This window comes from Hyperoodon ampullatus (genome assembly GCF_949752795.1).
Source record: "Hyperoodon ampullatus genome assembly, chromosome: 19".
Classification (NCBI taxonomy): domain Eukaryota; kingdom Metazoa; phylum Chordata; class Mammalia; order Artiodactyla; family Ziphiidae; genus Hyperoodon; species Hyperoodon ampullatus.
In genome coordinates, this window is record NC_136932.1 from 20,397,916 (window position 1) to 20,416,100 (window position 18,185).

Here is an 18,185-nt window from a genome sequence, read left to right on the forward strand (position 1 = left end):
CTCCAGTGTTGCTGGGAGGTTGGGGTGACGGAAGTAGGGGGCCAGGGCCGCCCTTGCCCAGGGTGAGAAGACGCTGCCCTGCTGCACCCAGAAGAAGACGGCTGGGTGGCCAGGCAACCGTGCACGGGGCAGAGGGGATGACTGAGGTAGGGGAGCCCGCTGCCAGCAGCTAGACTGTGGCCACGGCTGTGACCAGATCCCCACCGAGAAGAGCCCTGCTCTCTCGGGGGAGCTGTTGGAGGGGCCTGGGTCCAGCAGAGGGGTAGGGCATGCAGCTACCTGGGGTCTGTAAGGGGCAGACAGATTCTACTTGGGAGGGCAATTCAGGGGGGACATGGAGGCGGGACCTCCCCCACTCCGTGCTGTGCCCTTGCACTGGGCTCTGGGTCGGGCTGCCCTTTCTTCCCCAGGACACTGCCAAGTGGGGATAAGGGAGAACAGAGAGAGAGAGAGAGAGAGAAACACAGGGTCTCCGTGAGGGCAAGTTTGCTACTAGAAGAGAGAGCAGTGGGGCAGCTACTCCCCAAGCCGGGTAGTCTCCAGCCTTTCTCCCGGCTCTCCTTCCCCCTGCTTCTATCCCCCTATCTCGGCCTTTTTTATTGGCTCCTGACCCTGTGCCTGGTGATTAATCCCCAGGCCTGATGTGCATAATTGGTTTTGTTGGGGAAACAAGATTGTCTTGCCCTGGGGATGTTGATATAAATCTGCCGCCAGGGACAGGAATGCAAATGAGAGGAGGGGGATTTAATTGCTTGAGAATTGGTCCTTTCCAGAAAACCATCCTTTTCTTCATGAAGCAGGGAGGGAACCCCATGCCCGGGTTCCTTCCGCCCCATCCCTGGCCTGGATGGGATGGTGATGAGAGCTGAAAATTCGGCCTCTGTGCACCAGTGCCAAATCTCAGAGACAGAGTTTGCGGTGAAGTAGAAAAGAATAGCTTAATTGCTTTGCCAGGCAAAGGGGGACACAGTGGGCTCATGCCCTCAAAAACTGTGTCCCAACCTGTGATGATTTGGTGAGGAGTTTTATAGCAATAGTTCAGGGTGGGGTTACTGATAAGATTAGGGTGTATGTAGGGCCTGCAGTCCTTTAATCTGGCCTCAGGTGGTCTCTTTTTTTGTTGTTGTTAATTTATTTATTATTTATTTTTGGCTGCATTGGGTCTTTGTTGCTGCGAGCAGGGGGGGGCTACTCTTCATTGCGGTGCTCGGACTTCTCACTGCGGTGGCTTCTCTTGCTGCGGAGCTCGGGCTATAGGCGTGCGGGCTTCAGTAGTTGTGGCACACGGGCTCGGTAGTTGTGGTGCATGCATGGGCTTAGTTGCTCTGCGGCATGTGGGCTCTTCCCGGACCAGGGCTTGAACCCGTGTCCCCTGCACTGGCAGGCGGATTCTTAACCACTGCGCCACCAGGGAGGCTCCTCAGGTGGCCTCTTGATGAGCTTTTGTGGTTCTTGAGGTCATCAAACTGTAACCTTCTCTCTGAAATGAAGAATGCTTCATCAAGTAGTTCATCTTACATTTGTTGGGGGTTTTAGTTTTGTAAAGAGCTCAAAGATACTGTTATGTGTGTCCCTTGAGGGGGAACCAGGACCCTGCCCCAAGGCTGCACTATTGTTTCCTGACTGCTCCTCCCTTGTCTCTGCATCCCCTCCCTTCCCTGATTAGCAACTGTTCTGATCTGCCCTTTGGGACTCAGGGAGGGTCATGGAGGCTGAAGGCTATTCCCTACAAACAAGAAATGGGGGACACAGAAAGACTTTGGTGCCTAGGAGCCCCACGAGGTTCTGCTTGGTTTCAGTGGGAGTGGCCACTTTGGCAAAGGAGGGGGCAGGAGAGGCCGGGGCAGGAGGACCACCCTCCCCTCTGTGGATGGGGAGAGACCTGGACCAGGATGCAGGAGGCCCTCCAGTGCTGGCCACTCTGGGCCTCGGTTCTCCAGGGAGCCTCCCAGGGTGGTCCCCGTGATGGTTTTCAGCTGGGGCCCAGAGCCATTCCTGAATGTTGTCTGGCACCCTGGGCAGTTTTGGCAGTGTCCATGAAAAGCCCTGGCAGCCGCTTGGATGGTGAACATGCCTGAATGGGCACCCCAGGAGCATGGTGATGGCATACCACACTCTTAACGGTGTCCTTGCCCTTGATTTGAGCTGGAGGCAGGACCCAGGAAGAGGAGGAGAGTTGGTTCTTTATCTGTTTCACAGCCATTCTTTTGGTGCCTGAAGCTGCAAGGACGTGGGGTGGGCATTACACAGAAGCAGGTTCTGGCTCAGATTCAGGTTCAGACTTGCCCAGCGATGGAATGGGCTTCCTCTGGACACAGTCAGCAACCTGTCCCTGGAGGCATCCAGATGGTTGTCAGGGTGCAACTGTTGATGATGGTAATGATGATAACAGTCATTGGCAATGAAAAAGAATTTATTACCTGGCAGACGTTACGATGGGCGCTCTGAGAGCATCTTGTTTAATCCTGCCAGCAATCCTATGAGTAGGTTCCAGTGTTTTCTCCATTCTACAGACGAGCGGACTGAGGTTTAGAGAGATGAAACAGTCCACCCAAGGTCAAGTTGTTGAGTTGGGCTTCACATATAAGTCAGATGACTACAGGGCTTGAATTCTTTACCATCCACCACACTGCCTCTCATTGAAGAAGGATTGAAGCCATCACCTCCTCCGTGTGTGTCCTAAGCATCTTTCTGCTAACTGTGCTCTGCACATTCTAGAAAACAAAGCTCCATTTCAGAGCTTGGTGGGGTGGAAGTTATTCAGGGAGACGTAAATGGACGTCCATTCGGGAAACTCATCCTCCTGCCTCCTCACCCCCAGAAAGGCTGGCTGTTACAGCAGGGTGCCTGCTGTGTGCCCGAGGACAAGTCAATCAGGATTTTCCTCTAATCAAAACTATGCTGTGGGCTTCCCTGGTGGTGCAGTGGTTAAGAATCTGCCTGCCAGTGCAGGGGACACGGGTTCGAGCCCTGGTCTGGGAAGATCCCCCATGCTGCGGAGCAACTAAGCCCATGTGCCACAACTACTGAGCCTGTGCTCTAGAGCCTGTGGGCCACAACTACTGAGCCCACATGCCACAACTACTGAAACTTGAGCGCCTAGAGCCTGTGCTCCACAACAAAGAGAAGCCACCGCAATGAGAAGCCCGCGCACCACAACGAAGACCCAACACAGCCAAAAATAAATAAATTAAATTAATTTTTTAAAAAATGAGCTGTGCTCACAGGGAAAGATCTACACTCCTCAGTGTGGCCTTCAGAACTCTTCATGTTCTGCTCCTGATAGCACCTGCTTTAGCTCCTGCTGTTCCCATCTGAGGTAACACATTCCCACCAAACAGGACCCTCACACCACAGGTCCCAGGACAGTTCCTTCCACATGCCCTTTTTTATGCCTTTGTCCAAACTGTCCTGTCCCCTCCCCTTGGAATATTGCCCCTTTCAGAACCTTCTGTCTCTCTCCTGCAGGGTTCCAACTCTTTCGGAAAGCCTTTCCTGATAGTACACATATGTGTTCTCAATAAATCTCTCTGTCTCTCAAACACACACACACTCATTTCTGCCTCTCTCTGCCCTTTGTGACTGTCCATAATACATCCCATTATACTTTGCCTTCTAATTATTTACATGAGAGCCTGCAAATAAACCACAGAATGAAGTGAGAGCCTCAGGCACCTTGGAGGTTCCAGGAATCTCAGGTTCCTGGAGGTTCCAGGAACCTCAGAACCAAGAACTTGATATTGCCAGGCCCTCTTCCCTCTGGGCTGCTTGGCTGTGCCTGCCTCTGGGTTCAGACTTCATTCTCATGCAGTGAGTGACACTGAGAAGTTTGGGAATCACAGGCTCACAGCCACATGATTTCAGAGTAGAAGGAATTTCCCCATAGGAGTTCCATGTAGAAAGTCCCAGGGAAGGATTCTGATTGGTCCAGCTTGGATCTACCCTGACCAATCCCGATGGGAAGCAGCATGGAGTGCTGTGATTGGCCAGGCCTGCATCACGTGTCTACTCCGAGCCATAGGACGTTGCGCGGCAGCCCCCACACTAGAGCCACGTGGTGGAAAGGAGAGTGAGAGCTCTTAGCAGAAGAAGGGAGAAGGGTGGTGGGGCAGACAGTAGCCCCCTGTGTCCACTTTACCACCCCTGCCTCCTGTGAGGGCCTGGCTCATAGCAGGTATTTTTCCTTCCTTCTTTTTTTTTTTAATTTTGAAAATTTTCAAATCTTGGAAGAATTATAAGATAGTACCGTAAACACCTGTATACCTTTTTAGCATTCCCCAGTTGTTAATATTTTGTATCATTTGTACTCTCTCTTGCTCATTCTATGCACACGTAGATGCACGCATCTTCTTTGCTGAGTTATTTAAGAGTTAGTTGCAGACCTCATGTCAGTTCACCCCTAAGTAGAATTTCCTAAAAGCAAGGCATTTTCCTACAGAACTACCACACAATTTTCACACTCAGGAAATTGCACATTGATAAAATACTACTGTCTGACACACAGTCCACATTCAGATTTCTCCATCTGTCCCAATTATATCCTTTGTGGACATTTTTATTGTTGTTGTTCAATACAGGATCTGATCAAGGACCACACATTGGATTTAGTTGTCATGACTCTTTAGACTCCTTAAATCTAGAACTATTGCTCATTTTTCTTTCCTATCTTTCACGGCATTGACAGTTTTGAGAGTTCAGCCAGTTTTGCAAGATGTCCTCCAAGAATATTACGTAGATACACATCCATTTCAATGCTTCACAATTACAGGCACCCTAAGTCAGTTTGCACCATTATTGGTGATGGTAGGTCATACCATCTGGTCAAGGTGATGTTCACTAGATTTCTCCCTTGTCCAGGTATTGATGTATCGTCTCCCCTTTGAATGATAAACTTGAGACTCTGTGAATATTCTCCTCCCCAGGAATCTCCCACCCAGTGGTTTAATAGTCATTGATGAGTCTTACCTGAATCAATTATTACCAAGGTGGTTGTGATAAGCAGATTTTCCATCATTCCTTTTACTTATATTAGTTGGCTCGCTTTCTTTCTTTCTTTCTTTCTTTCTTTCTTTCTTTCTTTCTTTCGTTTATTTTTGGCTGTGCTGGGTCTTTATTGCTGTGCGTGGGCTTTCTCTAGTTGCGGTGAGCAGGGGCTACTCTTCGGTGTGGTGCGCCGGCTTCTCATTGTCGTGGCTTCTCTTGTTGTGGAGCACGGGCTCTAGGCGCGCAGGGTTCAGTAGTTGTGGCACGTGGGCTCAGTAGTTGTGGCTTGTGGGTTCTAGAGCTCAGGCTCAGTATTTGTGGTGCATGGGCTTAGTTGCTCCACAGAATGTGGTATCTTCCTGGGCCAGGGCTCGAACCCATGTCCCTTGCATTGGCAGGTAGATTCTCAACCACTGCACCACCAGGGAAGCCCAGTTGGCATTCTTTCTTGAAAGGGATCTTTCCTTTCTCATCCCCTTTAAAATAATTTAGCATCGGTACAAACTCACGGATAATTTTTTCTATTTAATTTTTCCTAACTTAATCCATTCCCGTCATTATTTGGACCCTCGTAGTAACCCAGAGTTTGCCAATGGAGCTTCTTCAAGCTGGATCTTGAGTCCTTTTGACATGTCCCCATTGGATTTCTAGCACTTTCTTGCTTTTTGCCTCAACAAAATATTCGTTTCCTCTTTTGAATGAATACCTACTGAAAATCCCATCATGTAGGAGATTGGCCAGCTTCTCATTATGGTTCTCTCACCACTGCTTTTCGCTGAGGACTTCCTATCTCATCCAAACCCCAGGGATTTTCTTTTGTTTTTGTTTTTATTTTTATTTTTCAAACTCCAGGTTTTGAGTCGAGTGATAATATCCAATTTTCAGGCAGAAAGATGGCTGAATTGACTCAGCAGGTTGAGTGAAAAGAAGATTGGAAACACTGCCGTAAATTTAACTGTTTCCCACGCCGTCTCCAGAGAAAGAAGTTTGCATTCCCATTCAGTCTCCAAGGGTGTTTATTCTCAGCGGGATCTGTACCAGAATGGGCCAGGGGTGTGTGTATGTGTGAGAGAGAGAGAGAAATCTACAAGAAGGAAAGCCAGTTTCTCCTTCTGAGTACCGGTGACCCTGGGGAGTTTGTGGGTCCGAATCCATCCATGGGGCAGAGTGGAAATAGCCTGGACTTTGGGGTTAGGCCCGCGTACCGCTTACTAGCTCTGTGACTTAGGGCAGAAATACTTAGCCACCCTGAGTTTGTTTTCTCACTTTGGAACTGGTCACAGTAATGCCTACTTTAGAGGGTTATCGTGAGGATTAAATGAGATGCTATGGGACAAATCCAGTCCCGGGTGCAACAGACATGAACTAAAGGGTACCTGTTAGGATTATACAGGGTATCATCTTGATAGAATAACGGGGCAAATAACAAAGCCGCCAGAAATCTCGTGTGCAGGTGAGCACACCTCCCTCCAAGGGGTCACAGGGCTCTGGTTATATATGATTCTTTAAGTCTCATGTACACGTTTAATGGTTATGAGCGTGCAAAGCACATAGACGTGTTTGTGTGACTTCCTGACTCTGTGGGTTAGTAACTCACATAAAGGTCAGGTCCTCTCTGTTGCCTCTGGAGCCTCTCCCGCCACCCCCCTTCCCTCCCATGGCGGGGGCATCTCTCCAGGTTGAATCAGGTCAGCCTCCGTTTGCATCCATGTCACCAGCCAGGGCTGCATGCGTGGGGACTGTCCCGCCAGCTCAAGAAATGGCAGGTCAGGCAGTGGCTGTAGGGGAGGAAGGGAGATGGACATTAACCTCCCGTCCTTGTGACCATGTCCTGGCAGAGTCTTCAACCAGATTATTTTGCCCCACCTGGGTAATGCCTTCTGCCATAATTATTCTCACACTTAAAATCAAATAGGAAAAACAAATCAGCTAGGCAGACCACACACACACACACACACACACACACACACACATTCCCACACGCAATCAGGCATGCGTATCCATAGAAAAACTGTTTATCCAGACTCACTCGGTTTCAAGAACTTAATATACATCATTTCACAGCAACACTGGGAAGTGTTATTACCCTCATTTTGCAGACGAGGAACCCGAAGCTCACAGAAGTTGCAGAATGTGGCTGGGCTCATCCAGGGAGCAAGTGGCAGATCCAAGGGGTCTGTCCCCTGAGTGCGTCTTGTCCTTTCTGCACAGATGCACACAGGTTCCCGATTGGGTTCCTTCTGCCCACTTTTGTCACTGTGTGTCGTTCTCTGGCCCAAGAGACAAGAAGCCGAGGGCCCCTCAGACCCTCTGGGGGGCAAGCGTGTGGAGACCAGCTGAGGCTGAGTCCCTCCCCTGAGGCCCCAGATGGGCCCTGCTGGGTGTGGAGACGGGCAGGTGTGTGGAGGGGAAGCTCAGGTGAGCCAGGCCGGGCGTCTGGCTGGCCCCCGCTGTGTCCTCAGCCCTGCTGCCAGCCTGACATCCTTTATGGTGGAGCTGTAGCATCTGGGAGGTGCACAGGCTCGGTGGTGGGGAGAAGAAAGCCCAGTTGAGGCAGAGACCCACGCGTGAGATGGCCCTGGCTGTGGTCACAAAACAGGAGACTCCTGCAGAGCAGCTGCAGCCTTTGAAATCCTTCAGAGGAGAGGATGAAAAGAAACTCCAGTGCCAGCTGCTTTGTCTCTGCCTTCTCCTCTGGCCTCCCCTTAGAAGTGAGAGCAGGCAGCAGAGGCCAGGGAGGCAGAGGCTGGTGGGCTTTCCAGAGGGCACGTGCCACGTGGGTGCCAGGAACCAAGCCACGCTCTTCCCTGCAGCGGTTCTGGGAGATTGGTGCTATTATTATCTCTGCTTCTTAGCTAGGAATCACAGTTCAGAGAGGTCCAGCGACTTGCCCAAGGTCACACAGCCAGATCTGGAGAGCCAGGTTTCACCCAGGATCTTTCAGACCCCAAGCCTGTGTCCCGCCCCCTGCTCTGAGCTGTCTTGCCATGCTTGTCCTCTGCCAGGGCAGTGACACTGCCAGGGCCCAGCTTTCTGGGCATGGCCCCAGCTAGCCTTCTAAACCACGGCACAGGAACTATTCACAGCTAACATATGGAACGTAGCATGGCCCAGCCCTGCTTTAAGTGCTTCACGTACGTTAACTCTTTTTTTTTTTCTTTTTTTGCGTACACGGGCCTCTCACTGCTGTGGCCTCTCCCGTTGTGGAGCACAGGCTCCGGACACGCAGGCTCAGCGGCCATGGCTCACGGGCCCAGCCGCTCCGTGGCCTGTGGGATCTTCCCGGACAGGGGCACGAACCCGTGTACCCTGCATCAGCAGGCGGACTCTCAACCACTGCACCACCAGGGAAGCCCCCACATACGTTAACTCTTGATAACGAACACTCCAGGTGGTCATCCACCCCATGCTTGGCCCGCGAGGGCCACTTTCACCTAGGTTCTTGTTCTCAATCCCTGGACATCAGCAACTCCTAAGGGAAGAGACATGAGGGATGCATCTTCCTGGTTCAGCTCCCCACCGAGGGACCAGTCATAGGACTAAGATAGACCAGGCCTTCTCCCTCCAAGCCTGATGAAGAAACATCAGGAGATGCTGATTCGTTCACCAGGCGGAGATTTAGGACCTTCTGCCTGCCTGGCACAGAGCTAGGCAAGGAGAACAAGACCAAAGGCAGTGCCAGCCCCCCCCCAAAGCCCCCCTTCCTGCTGCCCTTTAGAAATGTTGGTTCCAGCCAAGGGGCAAGGTATGTACTCATGGCCCGTAAGCGCCTGGACCAAGGAGCCACAGCAGGTGCTGGAGGCCAAGAGAGTATCCTAGAGAGATTTCGGGCAGCCTCTGGAAGTCGTCGAGCTTGAACGGAGAAGGGAAGAGCCCTTGGGTGTGGCCAGGCAGTGAATGGGGGGCAGCTCTCCTGGTGCAGCAGGTGCTGGGTGCTGCTGGCGTTGTGCTCAATAGGACAGGAAGACCCCGCCCTCATAGATCATACAGCCCAGAGGGGAAGCAGATTTAAATAATTCTACAGGTATTAATGAACTCCAGTTTTTTTGTTGTTTTTTGTTTTTGGGTTTTTTGTTTTTTTTTTTTGCCGCGCTGCCCAGCACGCAGGATCGTAGTTCCCGGACCAGGAATCGAACCCATGCCCCCTGCAGTGGAAGCGCGGCGCCCTAACCACTGGACCGCCAGGGAATTCACGGGACTCCAGTTTTGATAAGTGCTGTTGAGGGAAAGCACAGGCCAGAGAAGACGTTAGTGAGGCAGCTGAGACCTGGATGCACAGAGTTAGCCAGGGCTGGCGGCGGGCGGGCCGGTTGCCCAGGGAGCGTTGCGTACACATGTCGAGGCGGGGGGCGCCAAACGAAGGCCAGGGAGGGCAGGATGCTGGAGAAGTGGACGGGCCGACCAAGGTGGGACTTGTCCTCTGTCTTGGGGTGCTCTTATCTTCTGCGAAAAGCTGTGTGGAGCCCTTGAATGGTTGTTCACAGGGAAGGGACACAGTCGGATGCCCATTTAAACAATATTTAGCCCAGCAGCTGGGTGGGAAGTGGACTGGAGGAGAGCGGTTAGGAGCTGGGCTGCTCAGTCACGGTGGGAGGGGTGATGGTTTGCACCATCTTGGTGACAGTGGAGATGGGAGGAATGCATGGGTCTGAGACTTCTGTAGGAGATGGAATTGATGAGACTCGATCAGCTGGGCGTGGCCAGTCAAGGGAGGAAGGCAGGCGGTGAGGCGATTGAGGAAGGAGGCACCGGAAGAGCAGGGGCTTTGCAGGACGTCGCTGCGCATGGTGGTGGGTGGTTGGCGAGACATCAGGTCTAGACGGCCAACAGGCAAGTGGATGCGAAGAAAAGCCCGAGCTGATGGTCTTGATTTAGGAGTCCACGTGACCATGACAACCATGGGGATGGGGAGGGTGAGGGAGCAGACCCAGCACAGAGGAGAGAGCGCTAGGGTCCCAGAAGGTAGACAAAAGAAAGGAGGTGACAGTCAGCCCAGCACAGTGAGGCCAAGAGGCCAAGACGGAGGAAGAAAACGGAGACTGGGGTGTTATGGAAGGAAAGAGGGTGTTTTGAGAAGGACCAAGTGGTCAACTGTGTCAGCTGCTGTGGATGCTAGCAACTCTCCGCTAGATTTAGGGACACGGATGTCCGGTGACCTAAGGAGAGTGGCGGTGGGCAAGTTGAGGAGCCAGTGAAGGAGGCACAGAGTGTAGGGGATCCTCAAGGCAAAACAGGAGTGAAGAAGCGGACGTCGGGAGGAGTGTGATGGTGGCGACCGGCTGATGCCCAGTGCTGCCTTGGGAGCCAGGGGAGGCACAGCCAGCACAGGATGATGGAGGAAGAGCCATGAATGCCAGGGAGAATGTTCTGAGCTGCATCCTGCAGGTGGTGGGTGGTCTTTGGAGGATTTGGGTCGGGGCACTCAAGACCCCGTGTAACCTGGTCTTGCCACTCTTTCCAGCCTCTTCTCTCGCCCACCCCCTGCACGAATGGGCTGAAGGATGGGTTTCCTGATGGTCTCTGTTATTAAACATCGCTGTGCTTTTTTTGCTCACCTGTCTCCTCCACCTGTGCTGTCCTTACACACCTCTTCTACCTGATACTCCAAGGTTCAGCATCAGCATCCCCTCAATAGGAATCTCAGTCCCGACCCTGACTCACTGTATGCCTGTGGGCAAACTGCTTCATCCCTGCCTCAGTTGCCCAGTCTGTTAAATGGGAACAATAAAACGAGTAGCCACCTCCCAGGGGTGGAGAAGGTCCATGAGATCAAATATGTGGAAGGGTGTCTCGTCATCGACGGCCCTGTAAGTGGAAAGGGTGGCCTGAAAGCCACCAAATAAATCCCGAATCCCGTCTACCTCTCTCCCCACCTTACTCTTTCTGGCCCCGGCCTCATTCCCACCCTCCTGGGAAGCCTGGGCTCTTCTTCCTCAACAAAGCCAGATCCCATCTGTCTATATGCAACCTCTTCGGGGTTGAATTGACTCCAATTTGACCGTGAGTCTGGACATCTTGTCTGAAAATTGAAGGCTGCTGGTGAGAAAGCTGAAGTGCAGGAATTAGTTATGATGGGCATAAATTGAATTTTAATAGAGATGCCCATGGCATGGAGCCAGCGTACTGAGGCAGAGGGAAGGTAGTAATTAAAAGTTAACGAGTTTAGGGCTTCCCTGGTGGCGCAGTGGTTGAGAGTCCGCCTGCCGATGCAGGGGACGCGGGTTCGTGCCCCGGTCCGGGAAGGTCCCACATGCCGTGGAGCGGCTGGGCCCGTGCGCCATGGCCGCTGAGCCTGCGTGTCCGGAGCCTGTGCTCCGCAACGGGAGAGGCCACGACAGTGAGAGGCCCGCGTACCGCCAAAAAAAAAAAAAAAAAGTTAATGAGGTTAGAAATGTCGTAACCCTCCGGGAGGGGTGGGGGAGGTGGACCGAGAGGAGGAAGAGGCCCCCAGCCGAGCATGCTGTCCTCTCCCTGACCCCGGAAGCCCCTCTCCCGGCTCCCAAGGATCCGGGGGTGGGGGGAGGCTGCAGGGAGTTGCCCGGCTTGCCCTGCCCGTGCACCCAAGGGGGCCCGCAGCAGCGGGGTAGGAGCAGAGTTTGAGGGACCCTCCGAGGACACCCCGTGCTGCCCGTGAGGAAGGTACTAGTGCTGCCCGTGAGGAAGGTACTAACAAGACTGGGGTTTCTCGACCTGGGTGTTCTTAACGTTTGGGGCGGGGTTATTCTTTGTTGTGCATCATAGGGTGTGTAGCAGTAGCCGTGGCCTGGACCCAATAGATGCTGGTAGTCCCCTCCCCGAAATGTGACAACCAAAAATGTCTCCAGACGCTGCCAAATGTGCCCGGGGTGGGGGGGGCTACGTCACCCCCACTGAGAACCAGTGATGTAGAGTGAGGCAGCAGTGCGCCCCAGACTTTCCTAGCTGGAGCCAGAGTCAGGGGCCTGGCATGGGAGGGAGAGGCTGGAGGTGGCTGGCCACCCTCTGGTCCCTCTTGGGGTCTCTCCTGCCCCCAGTCGACTGGACTTCCTGTGGCACAGAGTTGCTTTCGTCAGTGCTGCATTTGCATTTGGTCCTCGGTGTGGGATGCGCAGGGCGGGTGTGACAGCTCCATTGCTCAGATGAGGCCAGAGGCTCAGAGACTCTGAGAGCCTGGCCTACGCTCATTCACCCCGTGGATGGAAGGCACCAGCTCCCCCAGGTGTCAGTACTGTACCCTGGTCTCCTCTGGGCAGTCCTGCTCTTTAAAGCCTTGGTGAAGGCTGAGGCCGTTGGTGGAAGGGGTCTCAGTTACCTGGAGCAGCCCAGGCCCGGTTCTTACAGGTGCCCAAGAACACCTCCTGACAGGGTCCTGAGGCCCTAAAACCTGGCCTATCCCACTCCCGGGGGTGGAAGCCTCCCCTTGCTTTAGGACAGGTCCTTTCTGGACCCAAGGGGACCAGCCACTCTGATGGGGAGTGACAGGAGAAGCCAGGAGAGAGGCGGGCAGGAGGCAGAGAGGCCCCGGAGGACCAGGACAGGTCGTGGGCAGCGAGGGGCACGGCTGGCTCCCCCAGCCTCAGGGTGTCGTTGCAGTAATTATGCCAATTAAGATGAATAGGTTCAAAATGTGAGGGGAAAGAGGGAAAAAAAGAAGCAAGAGATTCTAAAACACTGGCTGTCTCGGTTTCCGTGGCAACCTGTTTCCTCACTCTCACTAATGGGTCCTGGCTTGGGCAGGGGGTGGGCCCCCCACTGCCAAGGAAACCGGAGATGGATGGTAGGTGTTACCTTGCTGGACTTGAGCAAAGGGCGCAGTGGGGGCTGGGGGACACACGCCTGGGGCCTTGGGAGAGTCACAGCCACAGGATGGCTCCCTGGCCCCCGGGGCCAAGCTCGCCACCTTACAGGCCACCATGGCCTGAGAGGAAGATGACTTGCCCCGGAGACGGGGCCTGAGTTAATGTCAAGGTTAGAATTCACGCCCAGGCCCCCTGAGTCTCCATCCAGCGCTGCTTGGATTTCGTCGGGTTACGAGTATGGGGGAACGCGAAGACTCCAAGATCCAGTTAGATTCAGTGATTTTTCCTTCGTCAGGTTGAGCATCTCAGTATATGCGGGGGACACACCAAGCTAGGGGTGGGGGTCATTCCTGGGCCCTGGGTCTCAGGCTCCTTTCTCTCCCCTTGGGTATCCGCTGCATCCTCTTGATGTCCCCGTGGCTCAGAACATCACTCTGAGGCTTCACAGCCCTGAGAACCCTTGGGAGTGGGGCAGGGAGGGCATTTCCCTGAAGCCGTAGGTTCCCCCTGAAGCTGGGGCAGGCGGGGAGGAGCTGCTCCCTGTGTCCTCACTGATACTTGTGCAGCTGGCACAGCTCTGGGGGCCCATCCATGGCCCACATGAGCCCTCGTCACTGAGTTTAATGCTCACTGGGTGGTTGGAGGAGGACGTTGCTAGGCCTCCCATTGTATAGATGGAGAAACTGAGGCCCAGGGGGTAAAGTGACACATCCAGGGTCATGCTGCACATCAGGGCTGGAGCAAGGGACGTAGACCCGCTGGTGGCCCCGCTACACGGAACAGTCTAGAACACACAGGTGTGCACACATGAGCCACACCCTCTCTCCCTCTCCTCTCCTCCTACTTTCTGATCCGGGCAGCCCTGGGGACAGGTGGCTACATCCGCCCAGACTCCCCGGAGTGCAGACAGATCACGCACATGAAGCATCACCGCTGCCTTTCATGATAAGGCTCCTGAGGAAAGCTGCTCTCTGATGAACAGAGGCTATTTATTTCTACCGCTAGGAAACTTAACATGCGAATTAGGAAGGGTCTGATCACCTGTCACCCGAAATTGACATATGTAAATTTGGCCTGAATGCCTGGTAACCAGTGCGCAAAGATGGGCATAGGGCAGTGGACGTGTGATGGTGACCGAGGTCCTTGGGGAGGGATGGGAGGTGGTCCCCAGCAGAGGCACATATGTTTGTCATGAGGGAGATTTCAATGCATGGAAATGAGATGTTCATTCTCCCTCCTCACACAGCTGGTCTGGAGACGCCAGGTTGCCCTGAGAGCCTCTCTCTTTCGTCCCCCTTCCCCAGATCTTCCTGGAGGCACCCCCCCCAACCTTGGCTCTCAGCCAGGACACAACAACTAATTAGATCTTGACTGTGTTCTGCACTCAGGCAGGCACATGGTCTAGACAGATGCCTGGGGGGTTGGTAATGACCCCTGCTTCCTGGGGGCTGACTTGGTGCCTGACTCTCCTCTCCCCACCCATACCCCTCAGAGACCCATCAGGCCCGTTCATGGGATTTCTCAGTGTGGCAGGATTCAGGTGGTCTCTCCCCTGTGTCTTTGTCCCGCCAGGAGGAGTCTCTGCTGTGACCCACTTTCTGCTTTCTGACTGATGGGGTGCCGGGGGTTCTGTGATTCTGAACTTCCCACCCTAGCCAAGGAAGAGGTCTGCTCCCAGCCGGCTGCCCAAGTCCCCTGGGGTGCAGAGCCTCCTGGGGGTGGGCTTGGAGGAGGGGTGGGGGGTTGGGAGCAGGGGTTACAGCTCCAACCAGCAGCCCCTGGGGGCTGGGAGATGCCGGAGAGTTCTACAGCTCAGTGGGAGCAGGGAGCAGGGAGGGGCTTCCTGCCTGCAGAACAGGGAATAGTACCCAAGAAAGACAGTGTCCCCAAAGGAGATCGGGCGCAGTCCCTGGAGGTCGGCCCACAGTACGGCACATCCAGAAGCTTCAGCCACTGCAGCTCCTCCTTTACCTTCGACCCCTAGGGAGCATACAAAGAGCAGGGACCATGCCCGCAGGAGACGCCCAGCCTGGCCTCTGCCACGGCTTCTGGTCAGTTACCTCCTGCTGTCTAGAAAACCACACCAAACCTCAGTCACTTAGACAGTCGTGGTTTGTCGCTTCTGTGCTGGTCCCTCCTGGGTGCTCTCATGAAGTTGCATTCGGCAGGCGGTCAGCGGGAGCTGGGCACGGTGGGGACAGCTGGGCTGCCTGTCTCTCTTCCTGGGGTTTACCACCCTTTGTGGCATGGTGGTCTGGGGCAGTGGTCTGAGAGGGCCATCGTGGACACTGCAAGGCACCTGAGGCCTGGGCTTTGGAATGTTCCACCACATTCTGTGGGTGAAGGCAAGTCACGAGGCCAGGCCAGATTTACGGGAGAGTGGACGCCACATCCCCACTGGAGTGGCTGCAAAGCATTCGGACCACGCTCTTCAGGCTCCCAGCTCCACCGAGGTCTGGCCGGTGCCTGGCAGCCTGCACAGATCACCTTTTCCAGATGGCAGCTCACAGGCGGGTCCCCAGGGCCCCTTAACGCGGTTCTGGTCTAGCTCTTCCACCAGGTATCTCTGAAGTCACCTTCGCCAGTGCCTTTGGAAAGCCCAGAGAGGATGGGCAGAGGTCAGAGGTGAGTCGTGCTGGACCGAGGCCAGAACTGTCAGGGCCGGTGGGCTTGTTTGTGGGGCCCCCTGCCCAGGGTCTGAGCAGATGTCGGGAAGGACAGAGAAGCGGGAGGCTGGCTCTGACCCTTGGGCTCGGGGCGGCCTCTGTCACAGCTCCTGACACTGGATGTCGTGGCAGCCGCAGCTCAGACTCTGCTGCTAAGGCTAACTTGCTGAGCAGAAGTGTTGGGCCTGGTATTAGGCGGCTGTTAGAGGAGGCTTAGGGCAGTGCTCCTTTCCCCCAGGACACACTGAGCGAATAAGAAGAAGAACGTGAATAATCCCAGTGGCAGCTAACTCTTGGCGTGTGCTTACCGCATGCTTCATGCCAGGCCTTGTCCAAATAAGCGCGTGACAGGTATTATGTCATCCTCACAATGTGCCTTCAGGTAGGGACCATGGTGCCGTGGTAAAGAGCACAAAATCTAGGGGCCACCTCCTGGGGCTCTGCCACCTACTGGCTGTGTGATCTTGGGCAAGTTACTTAGCCTCTCTGTGCTTTGCTTTCCTCATCTTTTTCAGCTGCCAAATTTGGATAAAATGAATTCTGACCTCATAGGGTAGTTAAAGAGGAATAAATGCATTATCATATGTAAAGTGGTTAGAACTGCCTGGTTTATTTACTATAATTGTTACTATTACTCCTATTTCATAGATGAGGAAATGGAGGCACAGAGAGATTAGGCAACTTGCCAGAGGTCACACGGCAAGTAAAATACACAGACAGCCCAAAACCCTCCTTCTCCACCTGTGCCCACCACACCCTAGAGCATTTGCCTCCCAAGCCCCCCAGCACAGCTCTGGACACGAGTAGTTGTTGGTGCCTGTTTTCTGACTTCAGTGGAAGTGTGGCCAAGACTTTCCTAAAGGGAGAGACAACCCAGAGCCGGGAGCTAGGGGAGGGCTCGGGGAGTGGACACCTTCCCTGCCTGGATGCTTGAGCCTTGGGGCTCGGAAAGGAGAGATGCAGCACCACCTGAAGCCTCGCCCCAGGTAGAGAGGAAGGACATCAGTTCTGACCTTGAGCCAGGGCTGGGCGGGAAGGGAATGGGCAGCTCACCGCACACCCCGCCCCGCCCGAGCTGCCAACAGCAGGCATTGCAGCACGGCCGGGGAGGCCTCTTCCCATCTCCCCTCGACCTGCCTGGGCAAGCTGGGGGGAAAGGCGGGGAGACAGTGGTGCATCCTCCAGCCTAATCAGCATTCATTAATCCCACAAACATCTGGCCTGGGGAAATTGGCAGTCCGGTGAAGACCAGGGAGCAGGACTCAGCCTTGCAGGAAGCTCGGGCTGGTCGGGCAGAGCTCGGCGGGTTCACAGCATCACCTGCACTCCGTGCCCACCGGATGCACATCGGCCCCGCCCTCCTTAGTATTAATTAGCTGTTATCCCTTGTGGTAATTAAAGGGGCCGTGGCAAAGTCATTTCTGCCCTAAGAGGAGCAAGTCCTTGTTCCCTTCTGTCCCCTGAGATTATGAGATGTCCGAGGGTTGGGTCCTGGCTGAAGGAAGTGAGGGACTGGTCATGGGACTGGGGAAGAGGGCCTTTCTAAGCAGGTATGGCAGAAGCAGTAACATTTCATCTAAATGTAAGGAGCTGAGGGTACCCCAATACCACGAAGACGGTGGTCATGCTATTATTATGGTTGGTATTATTACTATTGACACCCAGAGCCTAACACAGTGCCTGGATCATTGTGGGCACTCCATTCTGGGTCAAATGATTAATAACGAAGGCAAACACATGAAGACACATTTCTCGAGTGCATGTTGAATGTCAGACCCCGAGCTAAGCACTTGGCAGTCAGTTCTGCTAAAATTAGGTATAAAACGTTTGCAAAAGTCACCGCACTGTGCAAAATCATGCAGTAAAAACCACAGGACTAATGGGGGAAATGGGGTGAGGGAGCCACCCTCAAAAACTTCATTAGGGGGACTTCCCTGGTGGCGCAGTGGTTAAGAATCAGCCTGCCAATGCAGGGGACACGGGTTCGAGCCCTGGTCTGGGAAGATCCCACATGCCACGGAGCAGCTAAGCCCGTGCACCACAACTACTGAGCCCACGTACTACAACTACTGAGCCCGCGCTCTAGAGCCCACGAGCCACAACTACTGAAGCCTGCATGCCACAACTACTGAAGTCCGTGCTCCGCAACAAGAGAAGCCACCGCAGTGAGAAGCCCACGCACCGCAACGAAGAGTAGTCCCCGCTCGCCGCAACTAGAGAAAGCCCACATGCAGCAATGAAGACCCAACTCAGCCAAAAATAAATAATAAATAAATAAATTTATTAAAAAAAATAAACTTCATTGGGGTATGTAAAAAAAGAGGAGCATCATGAGGATGATTGCTCGGGTTCACAAACATTCAGTGGTTAAGAAATGCGTAAAGACTACTATAAGTATGGTACTTGGCCTTTTTCGAAGGGCCTGAAATTTGCTAGTGAAAGTGGGCATCGGTGGGTTGCAGCCGGTGAGTTATTGTGCAGGGTGGAAGGGGGGTTGTCTGCAATGGAAAGGAGAGTTGTAAGACCAGATGTGGGTGGGTGAGCTCGTCACACACATGGGAGCTGAGATCTCCCGGGTGTGCAGATTGTGGTAACTCTGCAGCTCCGCTCAGCTGCGTGCGGGTTTCTGGGTTTACCCAGTGTTTCTTGCAGACTGAAGCACACACAGCAGATGCAAAACTCAAGTTATGCTCCGATTGTTCCCTAATATATCAATGGCATCAGAACAAATGCATGTTTTCAAAACAAGCCTTAGAGC

The 18,185-nt window shown here is 53.8% G+C and overlaps 1 protein-coding gene across 1 annotated transcript in view; it reads left to right on the top strand.

The window, feature by feature from the left end:
• SDK2 (sidekick cell adhesion molecule 2) overlaps positions 1-18,185 on the top strand; it is a gene marked incomplete at both ends in the record, with an annotated part of 262,629 nt that overhangs the window by 121,917 nt on the left and 122,527 nt on the right. The window lies entirely within an intron of this gene.